This window comes from Schistocerca americana, chromosome 5 (assembly GCF_021461395.2).
Source record: "Schistocerca americana isolate TAMUIC-IGC-003095 chromosome 5, iqSchAmer2.1, whole genome shotgun sequence".
Classification (NCBI taxonomy): Eukaryota; Metazoa; Arthropoda; class Insecta; order Orthoptera; family Acrididae; genus Schistocerca; species Schistocerca americana.
Window position 1 is genome coordinate 356782829 of NC_060123.1, and position 24946 is coordinate 356807774.

The window sequence follows — 24946 nt, forward strand, 5'->3', positions numbered from 1 at the left end:
AGTTCTACCCAAGTTGGTATTTAAACTGTGTAGTGAAGTGAGTTCAATATTCAGTATTTCTGGTAGTTTTATACTGCTTTGCGCAGTTAGGTGGATATTTTTTTGTCTCATCATTTTCTTGTATCTGTGTCAGACTACATTTGGTAATCTTTTATTGTCTTTGAGTGCATTTCATCTCGTCTACACTATTTTGCTTTATATGTGCTATATTACTTCCTGTTTGTAATTATTTTTTTAAATACATATTTCTTATGTTCTCTTGTTTGATTATATGTTTGTACCTTGGCTGCACTGTAGGTCAAGGTATAACAATGTATATTTCTTCCCTTTTTCGTTCTTCTGATGGACCACCCCACCCCTCATTAGTGCTTATTTTATTAAATTTCTTTATAATTTAGGAACAATTTCCGTGTGGGAATGTAAGTATGTATCGAGTAGCGCTGATGATGATAGCACTATGGTCGCTTCTTTTGTTTTCGCGCCAAAATGAGTGAGGGAGTCACGTGGAGATGTTTAACTGTGTGCTTGGTGTTAAGATGTTATGGAATCAGCCTAAAAGAACAAGTAAATTTTGTGACTATAAAGGTGTCTGATTCTGTGTAATCATTCATGTACCTCACGAGACGTAACTCGCGGTTCGCGAAGTCAAAAACCACGAGAACAATCGCGAGAAAATGATTAGATGCCGCGAGCATCTCATCCGCGCTGGTATATGAAACTAAGATTACCTATATTTCCACGAACTCCGCATCTGGATTGCAGTGTGGGATGATGTATTGTGGTGTAGTGTTACTTTATGTACCAGTGTATCAACATATTTGTTACTTTGTGAAGCGTGTAACAGTGCAGCCCTGTGTAGTGCAAGTATTAAAAAATACATAAATGAATTTTACTACGCTGAAACTTAAGTTTCGGTCATTGGCACTTCTTTATTGCCCTTGTTAGTTATCATCTATTACAGCAATACTCAAGCTGCTGCTCCTAGACTGGAAGGGAAGAAGCGAATGACGATTGGATTGACGAGTTGAGTGGGTAGGATTACCAAATACAGACGAAACAATAACCCCACTCTTCCCCATTCGCTTACAAAGCCCTTCATAAGTAAAATAAATCAAAAAAAAAGAACGCTGTATGCGAAAGAGCTTGTCATATGTGGTGAACTAGGAACCAGCGTTATATTTCCTACAGTTTTTGCCCTACAGCTGCCTTTAGTACCATGCAAGTCATTCCCTGACGTCTTAACAAATATTCTATCATGGTGCCTCTATGGTGCCTTTACCTTTTGAAAAGCCAAACTGATTGTCATCTATCGCAACCTGAATTCCTTTTCCATTCTTCTGTGGATTATTCCTGTAAGTAAATTTGATTCATGTGCTATTAAGGTGATTGTGCGATAATTCTCGCACTTGTCAGCTCTTGCAGTCTTCGAAATTGCGTGGATGATATTTTTCCGAAAGTCAGATGGTATGCCGCCAGCCTCATACATTCTACACATCGACGAGAATAGTCGTTTTGTTGACACTTCCCCCAATGATTTTAGAAAGTCTGAAGAAATTTTTCTATCCGTTCCACCTAATTCGATCTTAAATCCTCCAAAGCTTACTTAATTCTGATTCTAATATTGGATCCCCTATCTCTTCTAAATCGACTCCTGTTTCTTCTTCTATCACATCAGACAAATCTAGTTCATCATATAGGCCTCCAATGTACTCTTCTCACCTATCCACTCTGTCGTCTGTACTTAGCAGTGGAACTCCCGTTGCACTCTTAAAGTAATGCTTTTAATATCACCGACGGCTGTTTTGACTTTCCTTAGTGCTGCATCAGTCCCTCCGACAATAATTTTTTTTTTGTTTTCTTCACATTTATCATGCAGCCATTTCGTCTTAGCTTCCCTGCACTTCCCATTTACTTCAATCCTCACCGACTTGCATTTCTGTAATGCTGGATTTCGCTGAACATTTCTGTACTTCCGTCTTTTATCGATCAACTGAAGTATTTCTTCTGTTACACATAATTTTTTCACAGTTACCTTCTTTGTACCTATGTTTTTCTTTCTAACTTCTGTTTGGAGATGTTCATTCCTCTTCAAACAATACTGCCTACTGAGCTACCCCTCATTGCTGTACCTGTGGTATTACAGAATTTCAAGCATATCTCATCATTCCTTAATGTTTCTGTTTCCCACTTTTTTGCGTATTGATTCTTCCTGACTAATGTCTCAAACTTCAGCCTACTCTTCATCAATACCACTTTGGGGTCTGAATCTGTATCTGCTCCTGGGTATGCCTTACAATCCAGTATCTGATTTCAAAATTCCTGTCTGGCCTTGATGGACTCCCGTATCACCCTGCCTTTTCGAAGTATATCTCCTCCTGTAGTGATTCTTGAACAGAGTATTCGCTGTTACTAGTTGAAATTTATTATTGAAATCAATTAGTCTATCTCCTCTCTCATTCCTTGTCCCTAGTCTAAATTTTTCTGTAACCTTTTCTTCTACTCATTTCCCTATAACAGCATTCCAGTCCCCTGTTACTATTACATTTTCATCTGCTTTTGCGTATTTTATTACCCTTTCAAAATCCTCATACACTTTCTATATTTCATCAGCCTGTGACGTCAGCATGTATAACTGAACTAACATTGTCGGTGTTTGTTTTTTGTCGATCCTGACGAGAACAACCCCATCACTAAACTGTTCACAGCAATACACTCTCTGCTCTACCTTTCAATACACAACAAATCTTCCTCCATTGTATATGCCATTTCCTGATGTTGTTGATACAACCCTATACTCAACTGACCAGATATCCTTGTCTTCTTGCCATCTCACTTCATTGACCCCCTATTATATATAAACATAGACTTTGCATTTAACCTTTCCAATATGTTAGCTTCCCTACCAGGATCAAGCTTCTGACATTCCATGGCCCGGCTTGCAGAACGCTATCATTTCATTAGTTATTGAATCTTTTGCTCATAATCACTTCACTCTTGGCTGTCCCTTCCCGGAGATCCGAATGGGGGACTATTCCGCAATCTTCTGCCAATGGAGTGGTCATCATGACACTTTCTCAGTTACAGGCCATTGTAGATACACACGTTGGCTGGGGTGAGGAAGCACGCTTCTGACGTTTGAGCTAATTACAGCTATTGACATGGTACACACGTACCGTTTATTTTAAATTTTATGGGAGTCTTTTACCCTTTTGGGAGTTCTGTATTAATGTCGCACCACGCCTCTTTAGGCAGTTTGTAGTTTTAGTGTGTTCCAAAGATGGCGTGGTTATCCGCCCCGAAACCTAGGTCAACATCGGGTTTCTGTTTACAGTCAAGGCGGATTCTTTATAATCATCACATTATGTGTCTTTAATGTAGTGGTTTCCATTACTTCCGGCATCGTCATACCTTTGGTCACTGTTGACTATTCTGCCTTAGGGGCAGTTTCCACATCAATTACAAGAGTGTGCCATGAATCTCTTTCTGCTCCTCCGCCTTATTTGACAAGGCTGTTAGCAGAATGCGGGGGACTTCGCATGCCGGAAGTCTTTGGCCGTCAATGCTGATTATTAATAAAAATTTAAGGGGTAGCTGGTTTCGAACCCTGGTCAGAAACGTTTTGATTACTAACTAAAAACCATATCCCTTTTTTATATTGTTCGTTGTATTTGTTGATAGCGGACGTCACATGACATCCGTTTAGGTTCATTGTTGATCCCTTTACTGAGTTTTTTTATTACAGGGACCAGCTAGCTCTCAGACCCAACACGCTCAACTGTTGTGCCGGCGCTAAACCACAGGTGCATTGACTGCAAAACGGAAAAATCGCAAAGTAGCTTTTAAGTACGGCAGTGAACATGTAATGGTGTGCCGCTGAATTTCATTGAATGGAGTCAGTGGTTTTTACTGAGGGTATTCTGGACCAACTTCAATACCTCAGTATGCTGTGGGACAATTTGCAAAAGAGCGCCGAAAACATGTGGATTGGGGGACATTTAAAGTTTTATCAGGATAACGACCCAAAACATACGGCATGTAACATGATGATGTGGTTGTTGTCTAACTGTCGAAACATGCTTCATCCGCCACCTCGATCACGAGACTTCAATGTGGCTGAGAATCTGTAGAACAAACTTAACAAACAAATAGGGAAAACATAGGTGACATCTACAGAAACGCTTAAAAACAAACTGCAGGAAGAGTTCTGGAATATATTCTCCGAGTACACCCGGAAATTAGTGGATAGCCTTCCAGGTCATCTGAGGGAAGTAATTAAGATGAAATAAACGTCTACCAGATACTGAACAATTGGATAATAAGTAGAAAGAAAAGTGTCCCATTAACTATGTGCAATATTGGTTTTGTTTTTTATTATGTTTATTAATTCTTATGTTTATGTTTGTCATGTTGTTTACTTTCTTTACTGGAACTCGCATTTATTTTAGACCAGTGGAATGAAATGATCGTATGCCATATATGGCAGGGAGTCCTCACCTGAGGAAGCTCGGCCGCCGCCAAGTTGCAAGTCTCTTCAGGTCACGATATAATGGTCGACTTGCGTGTCGATGATGATGACGATGAAGAGGAGGAGGAGGAGGAGGAGGACAACACAACACCCAGTCTCCTAGAGGATAAAATCTCCGCACCGGAATTGAACCTGGGGCCTGTTCATGGTAGTAACACGCACCAACCACTCAGCTAACGGGGCAGAAACTCTACACCAGTGCTTTATTATTACTGAAATTACTAATACGAAAGGAAATTAAAAAATCAATTTTTTTGAGTCATCGGTCTTCTGTCTGGTTTGATGTGGCCCACCACTAATTATTCTCCTGCGCCAAGCTGTTAATCTCAGAATAGCATTTGCAATCTACCTCCTCAACTATTTGCTGGATGTATTCCAATCTCTGTATTCCTCTACAGTTTTTGCCTTCTAAAGCTCCCTCTAGCGCCATGGAAGTTTCCCTCATGCCTTAACAGATGTCCTATCATTCTGCATCCTGTCTCTTCTCCTTATCAGTGTTTTCCACATATTCCTATCCTCTCCCATTCTTCGCAGGATATCCTGATTCCTTACGCTTTCAGTCCACGTAATTTTCAACAAGCGTTTGTAGCACATCTCAAATGCCCCGATTCTCTTCTGTTCAGGTTTTCCCACAGTGCATGCATGTTTCAGTACCAGACAATGCTGTGTTCCAAACGTACATTCTGAGAAATTTCTTCCTCACACTAAGGCGTATGTTTGATACTAGCAGATTTCTCATGGCCAGGAATACCCTTTTGCCAGTGCTACTCTACTTTTGAGGTCCTCCTTGCTCCTGTCGTCGTTGATTATTTTGCCGTCTAGATAGGAGAGTAGCTTAGCATGATTTGTTTCCTGACCATCAATCCTGATGTTAAGATTCTTCCTGTTCTCGTTTCCACTACTACTCGTTACTTTTGCATCATTGCCGTTCCCTAATGTCAGTTTCGATGTTTTGAAAATTTTCTGTTTGATGGATAGTAGCTATCAACAGCCTTGGTCATATCTTGCTCCTAAAATTTTTCTAGTCATCTTTCTCCTTTCTTTTGTTTTCTTCAAGTTCCTGTTTTCTTTTAAGTGTCAGTGTTTCGTTTGCGTAGAGGGCTGTTGGTTTTATGACTGTGTTAAAGTGTCGAATATTTGTGTGTCTTGACACTGATTTTATTTTTGTGTAGGTTTTAGATAATCTTAACGCTCAGATACTTAATGTACGGGAACCTGTTTATTATGCCGTATTTTGTTAACAGGGAGGCGATTTCCGTCTTTGGGAGCAAGAATTCAAATTTCTCGAATGAGATTTGTAACCTAACTTTTTCTGCACATTCTTTAAGTATCTCGAGCTGTTTAAAGGCAGTCTCTTCGTCCTCTGAAGGTATTGTCAAGCCGAAAACGCGGGATATAGTATACAGAGGTTGCTTTTGCGAAAACCTAACGGCATAGTCCTCCAAAACACACGTTTCTTGAGTTCTTTCTCCCACTCTTCCATAACCTTGTCAATGACGACGCTGAACAGAACAGGAGAGAGTTCGCCTCCTTGTCTCAGACCTGTTTGAATGTGAAGACTTTAAATTTTGTGCCATCTCATATTGTTTTGTGAGCTCTTGTGTTTTGGAATCAAGCTCCCTCTCTTCTAAATATAGAACAGCGAAGGCCTGTCTATCGAGTCGCACGGCATTTTGAAATTAAAGAATGTGCATACTACAGATTTTTGCCTGAGGACTCGCATTTTGAGTGTGATTTCGACGTTAAAATTTGTCCTGGGCATGACTTGTTCGGTATGAATCTTGATTCATATTCAGCTACTTTAGGTTCTAGTTGCTTTAGTGCTCTATTCAGGAGAAAATCTGACAGGATTTTGTAGATGGCCGGTGAGAGGGATTCCCCTCCATAGTTATTTACATCTGTCTTATTGACATTTCTATACAGTGCATGGACTAGAGTAAATCTTCCTATTAGGCTGAATTTTTTCGGCTTGTCTAATGCTTCGGATTATTTGTGCAATTTATTTGGGTAAGTAAACGCCTAAATCTGTCGATAGTTCAGCTAAAATCCCAACCCCCGCTGATGCTTTGTTATTTTAAGTTTTATGATGTGTGACTAAACTTCTAGTGTTGGTGGTGACAAGCTTTTTCTTACGGTTTCTGGATGTGTTTTCGTGAATCTCTCTTTGTTTCCAGAAAATTAGAAACCGTTAAAAATATGAGTACAATTCTTGACAGTTTTCCTTAGGACATGGCTAATTTTCCATCATGTTTTCAAAAGCGGAGCTTCTGTGGTGAGCACCCTTTGATCTGATTCGCAAAGGTTTTGTAAAAGCCGCGTGTGTTGTAATTTTTGAAGATATTTTCAACTGATTCCAATTGGTTACTGGTAGATTTTCGTATGTTTTGTCTTAAATACTTGGCTATTTGTTTGCGAACTTCGAGGAAATTCTTCATTGTTTCCTCTGATTTGCTGCAATTGCAATTTTTAAGTGCCTTTTCTCTTTCTTCTTGTGCCTTCTTACATTCTTGATTTTACCAAGGGTGTTAGTGTTTTTTGTGAAGAGAGATCTGATCTTTCCCTGTTTTAATGATTTTAGTTTCAAATTTCTCCCAATCACCTTGCAGTTTTCATTGTACTGTCATTTTAGTCTTTGATTTTACATGGATCAAATATTGGGAGCCAAGGTGTTTGCCTGTTAAATTTTCTTCTGGTTATGATTTTATTTTTAATTATGTTTAAGTAATGTTCAGAATCGATATTTGCACCCCTGGGTACTTACACATCGTGAATTTATTTTTTGTAGTCGTACGATATAGCCCCATGGTTGTTCTGAAAATCACCTAAATGAGGGATGGGTGATCTCCATGATTTTTGTTTTTTGGACTTTTTCCGAAATGAGGCTGACGTAATTTTTAGTAACTCTTTTTGACATAATTCAACGATTCGTGTGCCATTCCTGTTTGTAAACTTCTGTGCAGGATAGTCTGCCACTATCCTGTTGTGGTTGCATTCCCTACTAACAACCGAATAGAATGTTCACATTCTCTTTACAAATTCTGCCATCTCTGTTTCAAGTTCTTCCCAGAATCTCTCTGTTTTTCTTCCTCCTTTTTATTGTAACCATTAATTTGTGATGAAAGTGTAGTTTTCATGTGTCTGATTCTTAAGGCCTTAACTCGGTCTTTGATGGGTTTCACGTCTTTCACTGAATGGAAAAGCATTTTTGTCTACAATGAAGGCCATGTCCAACTGTGCTATTCCTTTACCAATTACGTTGTACGTTCTACTTTTGAAGACTCTGTAATCAATGTAGTCTATCATCTGTGGAACGTGTTTCCAGGAGGGCGAGAATTTCGATTTTCTGCTTCCTCAGTTCTATCGTGAGACCGTGTAGTTTTCTAGCGCGAATGGGTGTCTCTTTAAAGAGCCGATGTGAGTGTATGCTTTTCGTGAAAGTTTACCAAAGCACTCCGACTTGCTCTCTGGTATAAGTCTAAAGACGCCGACAGTTAGTGGTTACCACTTTCGAGTGGATGGATCACCCAATTTGGGTTGTTTGTCTTTACTTGTGTGTGTCATGTTTGTTTATCACCGGTTTTCTAGCTTTTGCTAGTAATGCAGAGCGAGGGATCGTGAGTTCCTGGGGAATGTTTACAGGGGCACCCCCAGGTGAACAGATGCTGACCATACAGCCGCTTGCTCCAAGTCAGACGCAGCACGGGTTTCAGTTGTCATTTTTGTCCGCGTGTGATGTTTTGATCCCCAACTGCCCTGCAGATCTGCCGGGCATCCACCCATCCACCACCTGTGGACGCACGACATGGGGATACAGGAACATCACGCTGGAAATAAGTATATGTAAATGTCGATTAAATGGAGCCCACAAATTTCGCAAAAATATTTCAAACATTATGTGTTGTACTTCATTTACGACAACAAACGTTTTAGTTAGTTTTGAGGTGATATTTGGACTCAAATGGTTCAAACGGCTCTGAGCACTAAGGGACTTAACATCTGAGGTCATCAGTCCCCTAGAGATTAGAACTACTTAAACCTAACTAACCTAAGGACGACACACACAGCCATGCCCGAGGAAGGATTCGAACCTGCTACCGTAGCTGTCGCGCGGTTCCAGACTGAAGCGCCTAGAACCACTCGGCCACTCCGGCCTGCTATTTGAACTCACTTCTGTCCAGTCACAACGCTTTTCAAAGATTCGTATAACGTTTGGCCGAATAAGTGCTGTAAAAAAATATTGATTGTTGTTGTTGAAATTATATTTGTTATCACTGAAAACACAATTATTTCTAAATTAATCACGTTTCTCATGATATATTGGAAAATTTATTTCAGATTATTTTTAACAAGTGTTCCGGTGGGCTTCATATGTCTCATCAAATTTCCGTCTTGTGACGCGGTGTAGAACTGTATTCTGTTTTTGTCTTGTGTAGATTGTAATCGCAACGTGATCTGAAAATATTGTTCCGTATGTAAGTTAACGAGATGGCCCATTAGCGATATATTTTGCTTATGTAAGTTGCTGGCAGAACAGAAGAGCTTTTGTTACTAAAAAGAGTGAAAATTAAGTGGCATATCAGGAGAAGGACGCACGAGTGTTCCATGTGTGTTGATGAAAGTGTTTCCGCAGTGACCTTTCGGCTGTATGTGGATAAATGAAGACAATGTGGAGACTGTGTTATAATAAGTTTCTGAGCCACGTTATTAGGCAAATAAACATCACTGTTGTGTGAGACTGTAGGAGCGTTGTACGATTATCCTCGTGTGACTAACCTGTGTGGGAGGCGGAAGTTTAATAATTGAATATTCCTGATAGAATCTATGAAATCTTTTAATTTGATGCTGCGTTGTATCGAACTGTGGTATGTTCAAATGGTTCAAATGGCTCTGAGCACTATGGGACTCAACTGCTGTGGTCATAAGTCCCCTAGAACTTAGAACTACTTAAACCTAACTAACCTAAGGACAGCACACAACACCCAGCCATCACGAGGCAGAGAAAATCCCTGACCCCGCCGGGAATTGGTATGTTCATCGGAGCTGCATTTAAGAGAGGCTAAGATTTTAAGAACTCCACTATTATTGCGCAGCAGAGGTAGATTAAACAGTCAGAAGCAATTTATTTTCAGGGACTTCGGCACATTTAAGTGTTGTGTGTGATAATTAAAATAAAAGTTCACACTCGGATTAAGTAAACTCAGAACGAGCGTTTACTGTGGACTGTAGGAAACAGGTCAATTGAATCCGTTTCAAGCATGCTACACGTGCTTTTTATCCTAGTAAACTTACTATGGTAATTCCCTTTCGATTTAATTCGTTCTCAGTACTACGAAAAGGGATGAGCTCATTTGTCTTTTTATTTACCCTTGCAAAGCCCGTTATGGTCTCAGTGTACCTCGTAAATGTGTATGAGGGAATTATTGTGAGACTGAGTGTACTTGAAATCTTCCTCCGAAATTTCCAGAGAGCTTAGTGCTGAGGCCTAACGTTTAATACTTAGCCTTACATTTGGAAATCACGGAATGTAGAGAGAATGGGTCACTGAGTGGGACGTAGGCCAAGCCGGTGCGTCACGGGGATTCGATTGGTACTGCATCTTACAACAAGAACATGCCCCCAACATATGACGGAGAGGCAACGTCCCAAGCGGCGGTCCTCTGTTTTCGTTTGGTTTTCTGTAAACACAGGCGCCGTTTTGAGCAGTCCTCTCACGATTTTGACTAAGGTATTTCAGTTATGTAGTATAAGAGTCTGATTAACTCATTTATTTTAACTGCAGTAGACAGGGACGAAGTTCATCATACCAGTCCCTAGCTATACGTTCCACTAAACCACAATTACTTCATTCATTGGGCCTGTCCAGTAATTTGAACTTTGTTATCGAGATGCGCGTGAAGGGTAATGACTGGACGTCACCGGAATATAGAAGAGTAAGTAAGAATACACGATTCCCAGTTCAAGCAGAACACCACACGTCATGCATTAACCATGTTTGGCCCTAATTGGACATCGAAATGCGATCTTAGTAACCGTTCGTGATTGTTGGCACTTTCTACATGTCGCATACTCTTGAGTGGTGGAATCGCAGAATAGAACTCCATCTCTTTGAATTTTACTCTTGTTTTTACGGATATAAGACGCCATTACAAAAATCGTTCATTTTGTCTTGGAACAGTGAAGGGCGCAGATTTTACTGCAGCGTCAACGAGGCTACAACATCCCAATGATAGTCTTCTCTGACAACTCTGTCGTCTTTGACGTATTTCAACGTGGACAAAAATGTATTGTAGCTATTGAGAACTTCGCACGACAACAGTTATTCATGAGTATCAACTTTACACCTATTAAACCAGAATCAGAATTAAACTAAGACAAATGTAACAGTATATTACAGTTAGTAGAATGTTCCTTGGTATTATGTTGTGGTTGAATGGATTTTACATTAAAACCCAACGTTTTGTCTCCATCTACGGAGGATATTTTCAAGAGGGGGGGGGGGGGGGCTGGTAGCTTCTTTGAGTGTCCGATTTACACCACGGCTTGCTAATGATTTCTCTAAATTTCCGTTTACGTGTGCTTCAGCGCAGTGGCATAACGTCACATGTTTATTCTACCTAAACGCAATAGACCGTTGTCGCCTGGCGCTGTCCCCTGTTGCTATCATCCCATGGTGGAAGACTGATGCATATCTTCTTCAGCACTAGAATCCAGATGCCATTCCCTTTCACGCCCTCCCAAATTTTACTGAAACTCCTGGGGTGTTTCACGATCTTTAGGGTCTCTCTGGTATCCTGTGGCTGTCCGTAGTTGATTCCCGTCAAAATGAATGTGGTGGTCTCCTGGGTGCAAAACATGTTCCGCAATAGTTGATCTCCCACTCCTGCAATTGTCCTTGCGCACTTAAAGACGTTCTCTGACCGTTCTTTATGTAGTACCCATGTACATCTTCCCACAAGTACTCGGAATCCTATAAATTCCTGCTTCCTAGCATTTGGTGAGCATCTATGGCTTATTTTAGGTGTTGTGTCTTCTGAGTGGTTTTGTAGATTACCGTGATGTTCCACCTTTGCAGGATTTTCTCTGTGTCGTCAATAGCGTCCTTAATGAAAGACAGGCAAACTTTCGATGTCACAGGCGCTTATGTACCTCCATGATTTCTGGGCGATAGTCTTAACATCCGTTTTTCCTCAGCGGATGAATAACCATTCCTGATCAATGCATTGATGATCTGTTTAATTCCGCGTCTAGCAGCTCTGGTTCGCGTATGTTCGTTGCTCTATCCGCGAACATTGTCATTGTTGCTGGTGGCTCGAATCCCATTGTAAGTAACGGTCTGTGTGGATGGGATTTCGGTAAACCGTGTGGCCCAAGCTACTATTTTTGTTTTTCTGGAAAACTAGAAGATACAGAAAATTTAATCTTCCACCTGCCGCCTCCTCTATGGTAAACTAAATCTTGCGATTGATCCCGTTGACATATTTGTGAGCACGACCTAGTTTCTCTCTACCGTGCCTCCACAAAACAAACGTATCAACAACGTTTCTTTTTTTCCGGCCATCACTCTCCTGACTCCTTTGATGCGGCCCGACACAAATTCCTGTTGTGTGCCAACCTCTTCATCTCAGAGTAGCACTTGCAACCTACGTCCTCAACTGGTTGCTGGGTGTATTTCCATCTCTGTCTTCCTCTGCAGTTCTATCCCTCCATCCTGTCTCTTCTCCTTGTCAGAGTTTTCCACATATTCCTTTCCTCTCTGACTCTGCGCAGCACCACACCCTATCAGTCCTAATTTTCAACATTCGTGTGTAGCACCACATCTCAAATGCTTCGATCCTCTTTTGTTCCGGTTTTCCCACAGTCATTGTTTCTGTGCCATACAATGATTTGCCACAAACGTTCATCTTCAGAAATTTCTTCCTCACACTAAGGCCTTTGTTTGATGCTAGTACATTTCTTTTGGCCAGGATTGCCCGTTTTGCCAGTAGTGGTTTGTGTTTGATGTCCTCCTTGCTCCTTACTTTATCAGTTATTTTGCTGTCTAGGCAGCGTAATTCCCTAAGTTCATCTACTTCGTGACTATCAATCCTGATGTTAAGTTTCTCACTGTTCTCATTTCTACTGGTTCTCATTACTTTCGTCTTTCTTCGATTTACTCTCAGTCCATAGTCTGTACTCATTAGACTTTTCATTTCATTCAACAGATCATGTAGTTCATCTTCACCTTCATTCAGGATGGCAATGCAATCAGCGAATCGTACCATAGATATCGTTTCACATTGAATTGTAATTCCACTAGTGAACCTTTCTTTCATTTACATCTTTCCTTCTTCGGTGTACTGACTGCATCTTTGGCTTATACCCTTTTTAAACATAGCATTTCGTTCTTAACATTAGACATTTATTATGTCCTCTTGGCTGTCGTACATATTGTATTTTACCCGTCCATCCCTATAATTAACCCCTATATTTGTCAGAATTTCGAACAAGTTGCACCATTTTGGATTGGTGTACGCATTTTCCACGCCGACACATCCTATGACATTGTCTTGAGTTTTCTTTAGTCCTGCTTCTATTATCAGCCGCAGCGTCAAAATTGCCTCTGTGGTGCCTTTACCTTTTCTAAAGCCAAACTGATCGTCATGTAACACGTCCTAAATCTCTTTTTCCATTCTTCTGTGTACCGGGAGTTCTTGTAAATAACTTCGGTACGTGATCTGTGTCGCGCTGTCTTAGGCGCCTTGGAACTGTGTTCGCGCAGATTCTCCCCCTCCCCCCCACCCCTTCCCTCCCCCGTCGGAGGTTCGAGTCCTCCTTCGGGCATGGGTGGGTGTGTGCGTTGTCCTTAGCGTAAGTTAGTTTAAGTTAGATTAAGTGGTGTGTAAGTCTAGGGGCCGATGACCTCAGCGGTTTGGTCACATAGGAACTTACCACAAATTTCCAATAATACCTAAGCTGTTAAGCTGATGATAATTCTCCGCTTGTCAGATCTTGCGGTCTTCTGAAATGTGTGGATGATACTTTTCCGAAAGTCAGATGGTATGTCGCCAAACTCATACGTTCCACAAAACAAACGTGAATAGACGTATTGTTGCCACTTCCCCCAATGATTTTAGAAATTCTGATGGAACGTTATCTATCCCTCCTGGCTCATCTGGTCTTAACTCCTTGAAAGCTCTCTTAAATTCTGGCTCTAATACTGGATTGCCTATCTCTTCTAAGACGACTCCTATTTCTTCTTTTATAACATTGGACAAATGTTCCCCCTCACAGAGGTATTCAATGTACTGTTTCCACCTACGTGCTCTTTCCTCTGCATTTAACAGTGGCATTCCCGTTGCACTCATAGTGTTACCAATCTTGGCTTTAATTTCAGTGTAGGTTGTTTTGACTTTCCTACTTGCTGGGTCAGTTCTTCTGACAACTATTTCTTTTTACATTTCCTCACATTTTTCTTGCAGCTATTTTGTATTAGCTTCCCAGCACTTTCTATTTATTTCATTCGTCAGTGGCTTGTATTTCTGTATTGCTGAATGTCCCTGAGAATTTTTGTTCTTCCTTCTTTCTTCAGATAGCCATGGCTTTTTTTTGCAGCTATATTCTTTGTACTTATTTTATTCTTTCCAACTTCTGTGATTGCCTTGTTTAGAGATGTCCATTCCTCTTCAACTGTACTACCTGTTGAGCTGTTACTTACTGCTGTACCTATAGTTTAAGGGAACTTAACTGTACCTCGTCATTCCTTAGTGATTCCGTATCCTGCTTCTTTGCGTATTGATTCTTCCTGACTAATCTCTTAAACTTCACCCTACTCTTCATCACTACTAAATTCTGATCTGAATCTGTTTCTGCTCTTGGGCATGTCTTTGAATCCAGTATCTGATTTCGGAATGTCTGGCTGACCATGATGTAATCTAACTGAAATCTTCCCGTATCACCCGGTCTTTTTCAAGTGTACCTCCTCACCTCGTGATTCTTGAACGGAGTACTCGCTGGTGCTAGCTGCAATTTATTATAGAACTCAGTTAGTCTTTCTCCTGTCTTATTCCTTGTCCCAAGCCCATATTCGTCTCTACTCCTTCCCCTACAACTGCGTTGCAGTCCTCTATAACTATTAGATTTTCCTCTCCCTTTGCGTACAGTATTACCCTCTCAATATCCTCATATATATTCTCTATCTCTTCATCATCAGATTGCCACATTGACGTGTATACCTGAACTACTGTCGAAGTTTCTTTGCTGTCGATTCTGATAAGAACAACAGTATCTAAGAGCGGTCCACATTAACACATTCTCTGCACTACCTTCCTATTCATAACGAATCCTACTCTCTTTATAGCCGGCAAGTCCGGAACCGCGCGACTGCTACGGTCGCAGGTTCGAATCCTGCCTCGGGCATGGATGTGTGTGATGTCCTAAGGTTAGTTAGGTTTAAGTAGTTCTAAGTTCTAGGGGACTGATGACCACAGCTGTTAAGTCCCATAGTGCTCAGAGCCATTTCAACCATTTTGAACTCTCTTTATAAATTTTTTCGCTACTGTTGACATTACCCTGTGCTCATCTGGCCAGAAATCTTTGTCTTCTTTTCATTTCACATCCCTGGCTATACTACATCAAGACTGAGTCTTTGCATTTCCCTTCTCAGGTTTTCTAGTTCCCTTACAACGTTCATGCTTCTGATATTCCATGCCTTGACTTGTAGACCGTTATCCTTCCGTTGGTTATTCAATATTTTTCGCATGGTTACCTCTTCTTGGCGTTTCCCTTCCGGAGATCCAAGAGGTGAAGTATTCCGGAATCTTTGGCCAACGGAGAGATCATCATGTCACTTTTTCAATTATAGGCCTATGGCCTGTGGATATTCGACATGTGTCTTTAATGCTGTGGTTTCTCTTGCCTTTTGCACTCTCATGCTGGTGGTCATTGGTAATTATTCCTCCCTTATGTTCAGGTTCCCATCCCCAGGGCAAGAGAATGCCCTGAACCTCTGTCCGCTCCTCCACCCTCTTGAACAAGGCCTTTGGCAGAATGAGAATGACTTCTTATGCCGTAAGTCATCGGCCGCCTATGGTGCTTATTAATCGAAGTGTAAATAGTGGCATTTTTCGAATCGGGACCAAGGACGTTTTGATTGGTAATCACAGACGCTACCCCTCGACCACGGGTACACAAGACAGACAGCACTCCAAAACAGCAACAACCTACCTGAATAACTTCTTTTTCAGTTCTTATCTCCATTTAACATGTGGCGTGTCTAGTTCTTGTTCCCCAATGTATGTCATATATATTATATCGTCCGGGTATAGGAACCAAATATACCACGTTACATGGATGGGAATGCTTCACGGTTCACTGTAGAGACCCTGAAAAGTCCGCTCTGGTACAACAACCAATCTGAGTGCTTCATTCAGTGTACGGCTATATGCTCTTCAAAATACTGTATCTCTTTTTCACTATTCTGTCGTCTCCACTACGGCCTGTCTTACTGAGCTGATTCCAAATAGTGGCCTGGCAAACTATTTCACGTCTAAAGAGAATAATAGAAGCGTTCTTCACAAGCAACGATCTTTAAAAAAGTTTTTATTCGATGACAGTCTTACGCTGTCATCATCAGATCTGCAAAAGGATGAATGGGATTGGATTGGAAAATATTTTACAATCATGTTGTTACATATCGTGTGGAGTTATAAGACCCCTTATGCTTTAAAATTCTTACAAAATATTGTCCATAGGTGTTGCATGTCGCTCCACATTGCGTATGCACTTGCCACTGCCACGAAGATCACTAGACACCGGCATGTCAAATACTAAAGTATTATGTGGAAACATAAACATATCGATATAGCGTCGATTGTTTACCACCAGTGGCAACTCGCAGAGAAATGCTGTAAATGCAATGCCCAACATTTACGTCCACCATATGTCACTCTGCCAGTTGACTGAATTATCGTGCGGTACATAGCATAAAGAATAATATATATATATATATATATATATATATATATATATATATATATATAAAACTGGTAATGTATAATTATCCATTGTGGTACACATGACACAGACCACACCAGAACACCGACAACCTACTGTCTAACATCTTTTTAAAGTGTTGTCTTTATTTAGCCTAGTTCTTGTTCCCTAATATATGTTATATACATTTTATGCTGCGAAGTTATCAAAGGTACATTTATTAACTATACCTAAAATTTCTATATCTATCTCTAAGGTTTTAGATACTGCAAAAATGAATTCGGTAGCTCAGAAGAATGTAGTTTTCTGAAATTGGCAATTATAGAGTTTGGAGAGAAAAACATTGGTACAAGGAAGAAACCCTTGGTAAAAGGGACATTTATTCAAGTGGTCTGCGAAAGAATAATATAAAAATATGTACAGAGAAAGACAGAGTTGCACCAACATAAGGCACTTAGTAATGGAACAAATAGGAAGTGCAGGGAAGTCAAGGCGAAAAGACCTCAGAAAAAATGTGAAGAAAACTAAATAATAATAGCCAATGGTCACATAGAAAAATTAAAATAATCCTTCAGTGAGGTTAAAAGCAAAAGCGTCAATTTGCGGGGTGCAGTGGAAATCCACCATTAAATGCAAGACGCAGATCTAATAGGTGGAAAGAGTGCAGTAAAGTCCTGTATAAGGAGGAGGAACTGTCAGATGACGTTACAAAAGAAGAAGTGAGAGACGATATGGAAGACGTAAGGGCTTTAGTTTTAGATTCAATGTTTAATAGAGGTTTGAAAGACTACTGTAAAGGCATAGATAGGATCCCTTCAGAATCTTTAGATGCATGAAAGGAAAGTGGCAAACAAACGATTATTCATGTTAATGTGTAGAAATTATGAGAAGGAAGACATATACTCATATTTTCCGAAAAATATCATCCACATAATCCCCAAGAACGAAAGAACACCTCAGTATGAAAACTGTTACAGACAGCTAAATACCGCATGCATCAAAGTTTCTGACAAAAGTAAAACACAGAAGAGAGGAACAGAGAATTGGGGCTCTGTTAGAAGATAAGTATGAGTCTATTGAAGGTAAGGGCATCAGAGACGCAGTTCTGACGTTGCGAATCACAATGGAAGTCAGAATTAAGAAAAATGAAGACCTATTCATAAGATTTGTCCTCTTCGAATCAGGGTTCGAAATGTAAGGTAGTACAAGAAGTTCGAATTTGTACCAAAAAGGGCGGTAAGCTGTAGGGAAAGTCGATTTATGCAAAATATGTACAAGAAGCTGGACGGAACAATAAGGCTGCGAAACCAATAACAAAGTGCTAGGATCAAAAAATATGTAACTCAGGTATGTAGCCTTTCACCTTACTGTTCAATCTATACGTCGAAGAAGCTATGACATAACTAAAATGAAAGGTCAAGAATTGGATTAAAATTCAAGGTGAGAGGAGAAACGTAAGAGTAGGCTATAGCAACTGATGGGAAATACACAATATGTAGAAGAAACAATAGGGAACAACAAGAATGGAAGACCAAGGAGGAATTGCTCGGATTAAGAATTGTAGAAAACTGGGGCGCAGTTTTTAGCAAATTCAGGAATGGGATTAAAGATCAAAGTTAAAAGCTATCAGTAATAAGATTTTTTGATGACGTACATACCATCAGTGAAAGTAAAGAGGAATTACAGGGCATGTTCAATGGAGTCAACAATCTAAATATTGGACTGAGAGTAAACCAAAGAATTACGAAAGTAATATGGTGTAGCAGATATGAGATTCGCGTTAAGTTTTACACCAAAAAAATTGGTAACTGTGAAGTAGACTAAAAGAAAGTATTTTGCAACACAGGAAGCAAAATAACACCTGACAGACAAAGCAATAAGGACATAACGAAGAGAATAGCATAGGCCAATATTTCAATCCTCGCCAAGAGAAATTCACCAATCTCAAAGGCCTGCCTTAATTTCACAGAAATTTCTGGGCATGTACGCTTGGAACACAGAGTTGCAAGTTTAGGTAACACTGGCTGTGGGAAGACTGGGAAAGAGCAGAATCACAGACTCGAAGCTGAGATGAGTTGATATACAAGGATGCTGATAATAAGGCGGAATGGACTGATAAAGTAAGGAATGGAAAAATTCTCTGCAGACTTGGTGCAGATTGAGGCATTGAGGCATACGGAGAACACTAGCCACATTAAGGTGCAGTATGACAAGGCTGCAGCCGTGCGCCCAGTATAACAGTGATAGTGGCGGAGGACATACGGTGCCATATGTAAATTTACTTATGTTCGAAACAGGCTTATGTCTGTTGAATTTATTTTATTGGTCTTGACGCAGCCGCTGGGCTATGACACTTTTCATTTATTAGTGTATATGACTTCTGAAGAAGACTGCCGGCCGTTGTGACCGAGCGGCTCCAGGTGCTTCAGTCTGGAATCGCGCGACCGCTACGGTCGCAGGTTCGAATCCTGAATCAGGTGTGGATGTGCGTGACGTCCTTAGGTTAGTTAGGTTTAAGTAGTTCTACGTTCTAGGCGACTGATGACCTCAGTTGTTAAGTCCCATAGTGCTCAGAGCCATTTGAACCATTTGAAGAAAGCTATATTATTATAGCAGAAACCATGGTAAAGGTTTCAAATAAATATAATTTAGTGGAACTGTGGGCTGTTTTTCATTCGAGACATTTATTTACGTGTAGGGTCAACTTCCTGTTCTGCACCATTCGTCATTCCGTGCGCGTCCTGAGGCAGTAGGTTACTGTCTTCTAGAGGTGTTATCTTCTTATAGACATCATCATCATCCACGAACGGCCTCATTGAACTACCAACATTTCCTAGCAGTTTGTGTATGCTGTAAACAGTGAGGGCCCTGTAACATTCCTTGGGGTAGTCATGACATTACCTTTACAAATAAAGATTTTGTTCCTTTAGTAGCAACGTGCTGCGTTCTTTCTGCAAAGATGTGTCGCAACCAATCACAAAATGGTCCAATACTCGGTAAGCTCTTATTTTGTTCAATAAACTACAGTGGGGGGTCGGTGTGAAATGCCTTCCGGTTGGTTGGTTGATTTGGGGGAGGGGTCCAAACAGCGAGGTCATCGCTCCCATCGGATTAGGGAAGGATGGAGAAGGAAATAGGCCGTGCCTTTCAAAGGAACCATCCCGGCATTTGCCTGAAGCGATTTAGGGAAATCACGAAAAACCTAAATCAAGATAGCCGGACGCCGTTCTTCCCGAATGCGAGTCCAGTGTGCTAACCACTGCGCCACCTCGCTCGGTGGACTCCCGGAAGTCAAGGAACACGGCATCAACGCGAGGCCGATTACTACAGCCGTGTGAACCTCATGGAGGAACAGAGCGAGTTGAGTTTCTCAAGATCTCTGTTTGCGAAATCGACGTTGATTTTTACAGAGCTGATTTTCGTTGTCCAAAGAAGTCGTTGTACGTGAGTGTAAAATATGTCCAATAACTCTGCAACTGGTTAACGTCAGCGGTATAAGCGTCTAATTGTGTGCAACTGTCTGAAGACCCCTCTTGGATACGGGAATGGCATGCGCTTTTTTCCATTGGCAAGGTACCATTCGTTACTCCAGTGACCGACTATACACTGCTCCTGGCCGGGGAGCAGGTTCTTTCGCACTAATCTTTGTAAGATCTCGCAGGTATCTGACCTGGTGAAGATACCTTCCCACTGCTATGTGAATTTAGTTGATTTTCTGTTCTGCGGTCACTTACGTCGACATCCGCCATATTTATGTTCGTAAGATGATTCAAGAGAGCGACCGTATAACGATCTTAAGCGGTGAAACATTTTCAGAACACTGGATTCATTATTTCAGCCCTCTGCTTGTTATTTTCGTCTCGGTGCCAGTCAAGTGACAATCCGCGTACAGATTTTATATAAGACCAAACCTCTTACAGTTTTAAATTAAATTCATTGGTAACTTTTTTTTCTAAGTCATTAAATCTGAAGCTCTTAACCTCTTTATTGTAGTGACACTACTCAGCCCTTTAGGTAAAACAATGATATCTTTAGAGTAAATGACTGAATATTGGGGAAACAACGCTGGCCGTCAGCCACGCAACATCGACATGCATGGCTCCATAATATAGACTTTTAGCGCTCTCCCTGCCTCAGTAAAGAAAGGGAACAGGTAGCTTTCCTATATTAGATCTTCCCAGTCTTAAACTTGTGCAACCCTGGCCAATCAGAACTGTTCATGAAAAAGTCTGATACGAAATATTACAACAGAAAACTCTCTATTATGCGTTCCGGCTATACATTTTCATACCGTGGCTCATTTAAACAAGAAACTTCCTTAAATCTCAATTAATTCAACTTCATATTTCTATTTGTGTGTGTGTGTGCGGGGGGGGGGGGGGGGGGGGGGGAAGAGAGGGAATAATCCGCAGGAAAAGGGAAAGTGTGAGATAAGATGTAACATTCGTAAAACAGTTATCACTGCCACTAGCAATTTATTGTGGTGATTAACACCTCTCATTAAATACACGAGCTAACATTGAAACGAAAATGACATTACAGCACCTTACATATAGTATGATTATAAATTAAAGGAAATTAAAACGTAAAACCAGCATTTTGAACCTAAAGACCGAAACAAGTGAATGTGGGAAATCGTAAAAGAAGGGTAAATCAGCATTAATTATTTAACAGTCCGAGACGTAACCCAGCAAGAGAAAGAAGAAATTCGGTCTGCAACTGCTGGAACTAAATAGGCGAGCTAGAGAAATCCTGAGCCAGAGCCCTTCCATTAAAAGCGGTAAATTCCATAGTTGTTCTACCGGTCGAGAAATTTTGTACAAATTGTTTTTTTCCGTATATAATCGGATATTGTAATTTAATAGCCTGCACTTATAACCTCTACACATGCCGGGAAGGCTCGACAATAAATGGAAAAAATGGAAAACAATTGCAGAATTTTGTGATGTTGAACTTGTAGCTGCACTACAAGAACAAGAGCGATTGCGGAAAACAATAACTCATATTAACAGACGCAAAATAAATATTACTTTCTACACATGATTCATCTCTCCAAACATCTCCGTCTGCTTAGAACATAGGAAACGATTTCTGTAAAATCGTAACAGATGCGCTGTTCTTAAGCAAAACATGAGAGGTAATTAATGAAGCAGAGCCCACTGCCGATGCCACATGGTCGTACAAACAAAGCCAAAGTACCAGTTCCAGCAAGAATAACGAAAATTAACTGAGATATTCAATAAAACGAAAGAAATGGCACTCCCTAGTATTCTGTTAATTAAATTAAATGTTTTCTATTTCATCAACAAAACACAATCCTCAGTAAACTGGACAAAGCTATAGCAAGATGTGTTCCAAAGATAGTTGGGTCTTACGAAGGTAACCCAAGTGCCACTTGAAACAAGTCAGCGAAGGCAGTTGATTTCAGAGACCTCTCTGAGAAAAACTGTCGATAATGCTACATCATAGCCTAGAACACACAAGAAGATCTGTGCTTCTCTGACTGGCAGATTTAGTCACACCTACTTACAGATTCACAGAGAAGATTATTTGAGGATTCGGAAAGGACACGAATTGGTTCAAATGGCTCTGAGCACTATGCGACTTAACTTCTGAGGTCGTCAGTCGCCTAGAACTTAGAACTAATTAAACCTAATTAACCTAATGACATCACACACATCCATGCCCGAGGCAGGATTCGAACTTGCGACCGTAGCGGTAGCTCGATTCCAGACTGTAGCGCCTAGAACCGCACGGCCACTCCGGCCGGCTGAAAGGAGACAGGGATGATGCACGTTGACACAATATATATAAGCATACTCTTCCGAAATGAGTAGAGACAGAAAAAGGCATTTGTACAACTTGCACAGAAGAATTGAGCAGCATCACACCGTCGAAAATATGAGCTGGTTTATACAATTCACCTTGATTGGAATGTAATTGTCTAAGATTTATTGAATAGTTCTTTTGAATTTTTCCAAATTTGTGCTTCAGATCTTCAGAACTGAATGTTTGATGATGACTAAAAATGCTCTGTGCAACTTGAATCCGTTCAATGTTGTTAACCAAAAATATTTCCTTACGTTTATAAAATTTTTTATGACATCTTTAGTCATTGATGCTATCCCTGGAATTATCCGCGACGTTAAATCATTATTGTTCAGTAATCAAGAAAAGATAACAAATATTTAATAGAGAAAAGGAGCATGCGTCAAGTAGGGACACTAACAGATAAATAAAGAATGACATGATGTAACTTTTATACAGAAGTCTCTGTTGCGCTACGTAGAATCTGTGTGGGAATTATTTTGTAATAAATGATACAGGTGATTACTTTTAAGGACGTATGTAATGAGCTAATCAAGGGGATTGACAGGCATATCATGAGCAATTAAATATAAAGGGTGCCTCACCTAACTCTGTCACCTCACATATTCCCGAAACGCTCTGAGCGCTATGGGACTTAACATCTGAGGTCATCAGGCCCCTAGAACATGGAACTACAAGGGGCAAGAATGCTCAATCCCCAAATGTAAACAGGCATCACTTTTAACTAAAAATTCCTTTTTTCTATACGGAAATGAGAAGTAGAAGTACAGCTATTGACGGCAGACGTCGTTTCACTGTTCTGATCCTTATACCTTCAAAAATACGTAGACGTTATCGCTATAACGGCACCATAGTCCCTGCCATAATGCCCAGAGCAAGGGTTGCCTACAGCAGTCTTCAAGACTGTGGAGGCAACCCGCAATACGGCATTACAAAATTAAGGCAGAAACTGTGGCACCGTTTCCATTAGTTAAAGTGTAAGTAATATAGGGTATAAGATCCAGGGTAGTGAAAACAAGTTTGCCGTCAGTACTGTACCTCGGTAGAAATGAAAGATACTCGCGATTTTTTTTTTTTTAAAGTAGTATTCCGTTGAAAGTGATATTTGCTAACTTGTAGGGACTGTGCATTGCTGCCAATTGCGTGAGCTTCTAACATATGTGCATCCCTGGCCTATTGCATTTCTCGCGTTTTATTTGATTTAGGAAATACGTGAGGTGGCAAAGTTAGATGAGTTACCCTGTATAAGACGCTCCTGGCCAAAAATTCGAACTACCGTCTTCTGCTGCTACTATTCTGTGTATTCGAATGTACTGTAGGGTTGTGATCGCATAATGTTCCTGTACTAATCCAACCATCGGAAACGGTAATACGATCAGCTCTCCATGCAATAAAGATGCCTGAGAAAGCCTCATTTAAATTACAAATAACAGACAACATAAATGTATAAGAAAGCTTCTGCTAGGTTTAGAAAGTAAGAGTTGTCTCAGACTCGATCTCATATTGAAGTGAATTTCATACTCCCATTTACTAAGCAACTGACGTTAGATGGTGTATTAATTATTTCGAGTGTTACCTTAGCACACATAACCTTCACCTAGCAAAAGCTCATACTGAAAACCGTTACCGCTAAAACAATGTAAGTAGTGTGCCAAATTATTATGTTTCTTTGTGTGATTCAGATCTGGACACACGGAGAACAACATTTTACACATACACAAGGCACAGATATAGTACAACGTAGAACGATACTGAACATGGGGTGGGCACAAAGAGAAGGTACATGAGGTGGTAATGAAAATTATAAATGAGGAGTGTTCATTTATTAAATCTACCGACAACAGAAAGATAATTTTCGCAGAGTACATAATTGGACAATTGTTATTGGTAACATTCATCGCAAGATATGTTGAAGACGTGGAAATACATACCTTGACAGTTTATAGACAAATTTGATCATTGTAAATTACGCATCGGGAAGAAACTGGTCTGAAAAGAAAGGGAGAAACTGGCTTCAGAGGTTGATTGTATTAAAGAATTTTGCGTGAAAGAGAAATCGTTTAAAATTTCATATTAAGTCAGCTCCTAGGTGGGCACGAGTAAGGGATACCTTTTCTCAGTCTATCAGCTATGCTTCGAGCTGGGTATACGAGTTTAAAAATTCACCTTCTCCCGTGTTGCATTCAGAATCTCTCCTAAGACGTAAGCGTGCTGCTTGCATGTATTACAACGGAAGAAAACTTCAGCACGCGAGAGAACCCTTCTGTCACGCGTGGCTGGAAGGGAATGGGAGGCACAAAGCTGTAGCCTCGCACCCTCCTGACGTAGTGTCGGCGCTGGAGCACACAGATGAACGCAACAGTTGGCAGACGGATAATGTTTCCGACGCCACCTCTCGTGCAAGACCTCAGTCGTAGGCATTCTCTTGCCATCGAGAGACGAGAGCGCTTTGAGACAACCGTGTACACACACTGTGTACCTGTGGTGACCAATGAAGCGCAAAATGCAATACACGCTGCCACGATTTGCACTGGCATCCAGGTGGATGTCGACAACATTCCCCACTAACTGTGCGAAGTATAAGAAGTACGATTGGAATATATCTAAGTTGCAGACTCGGAG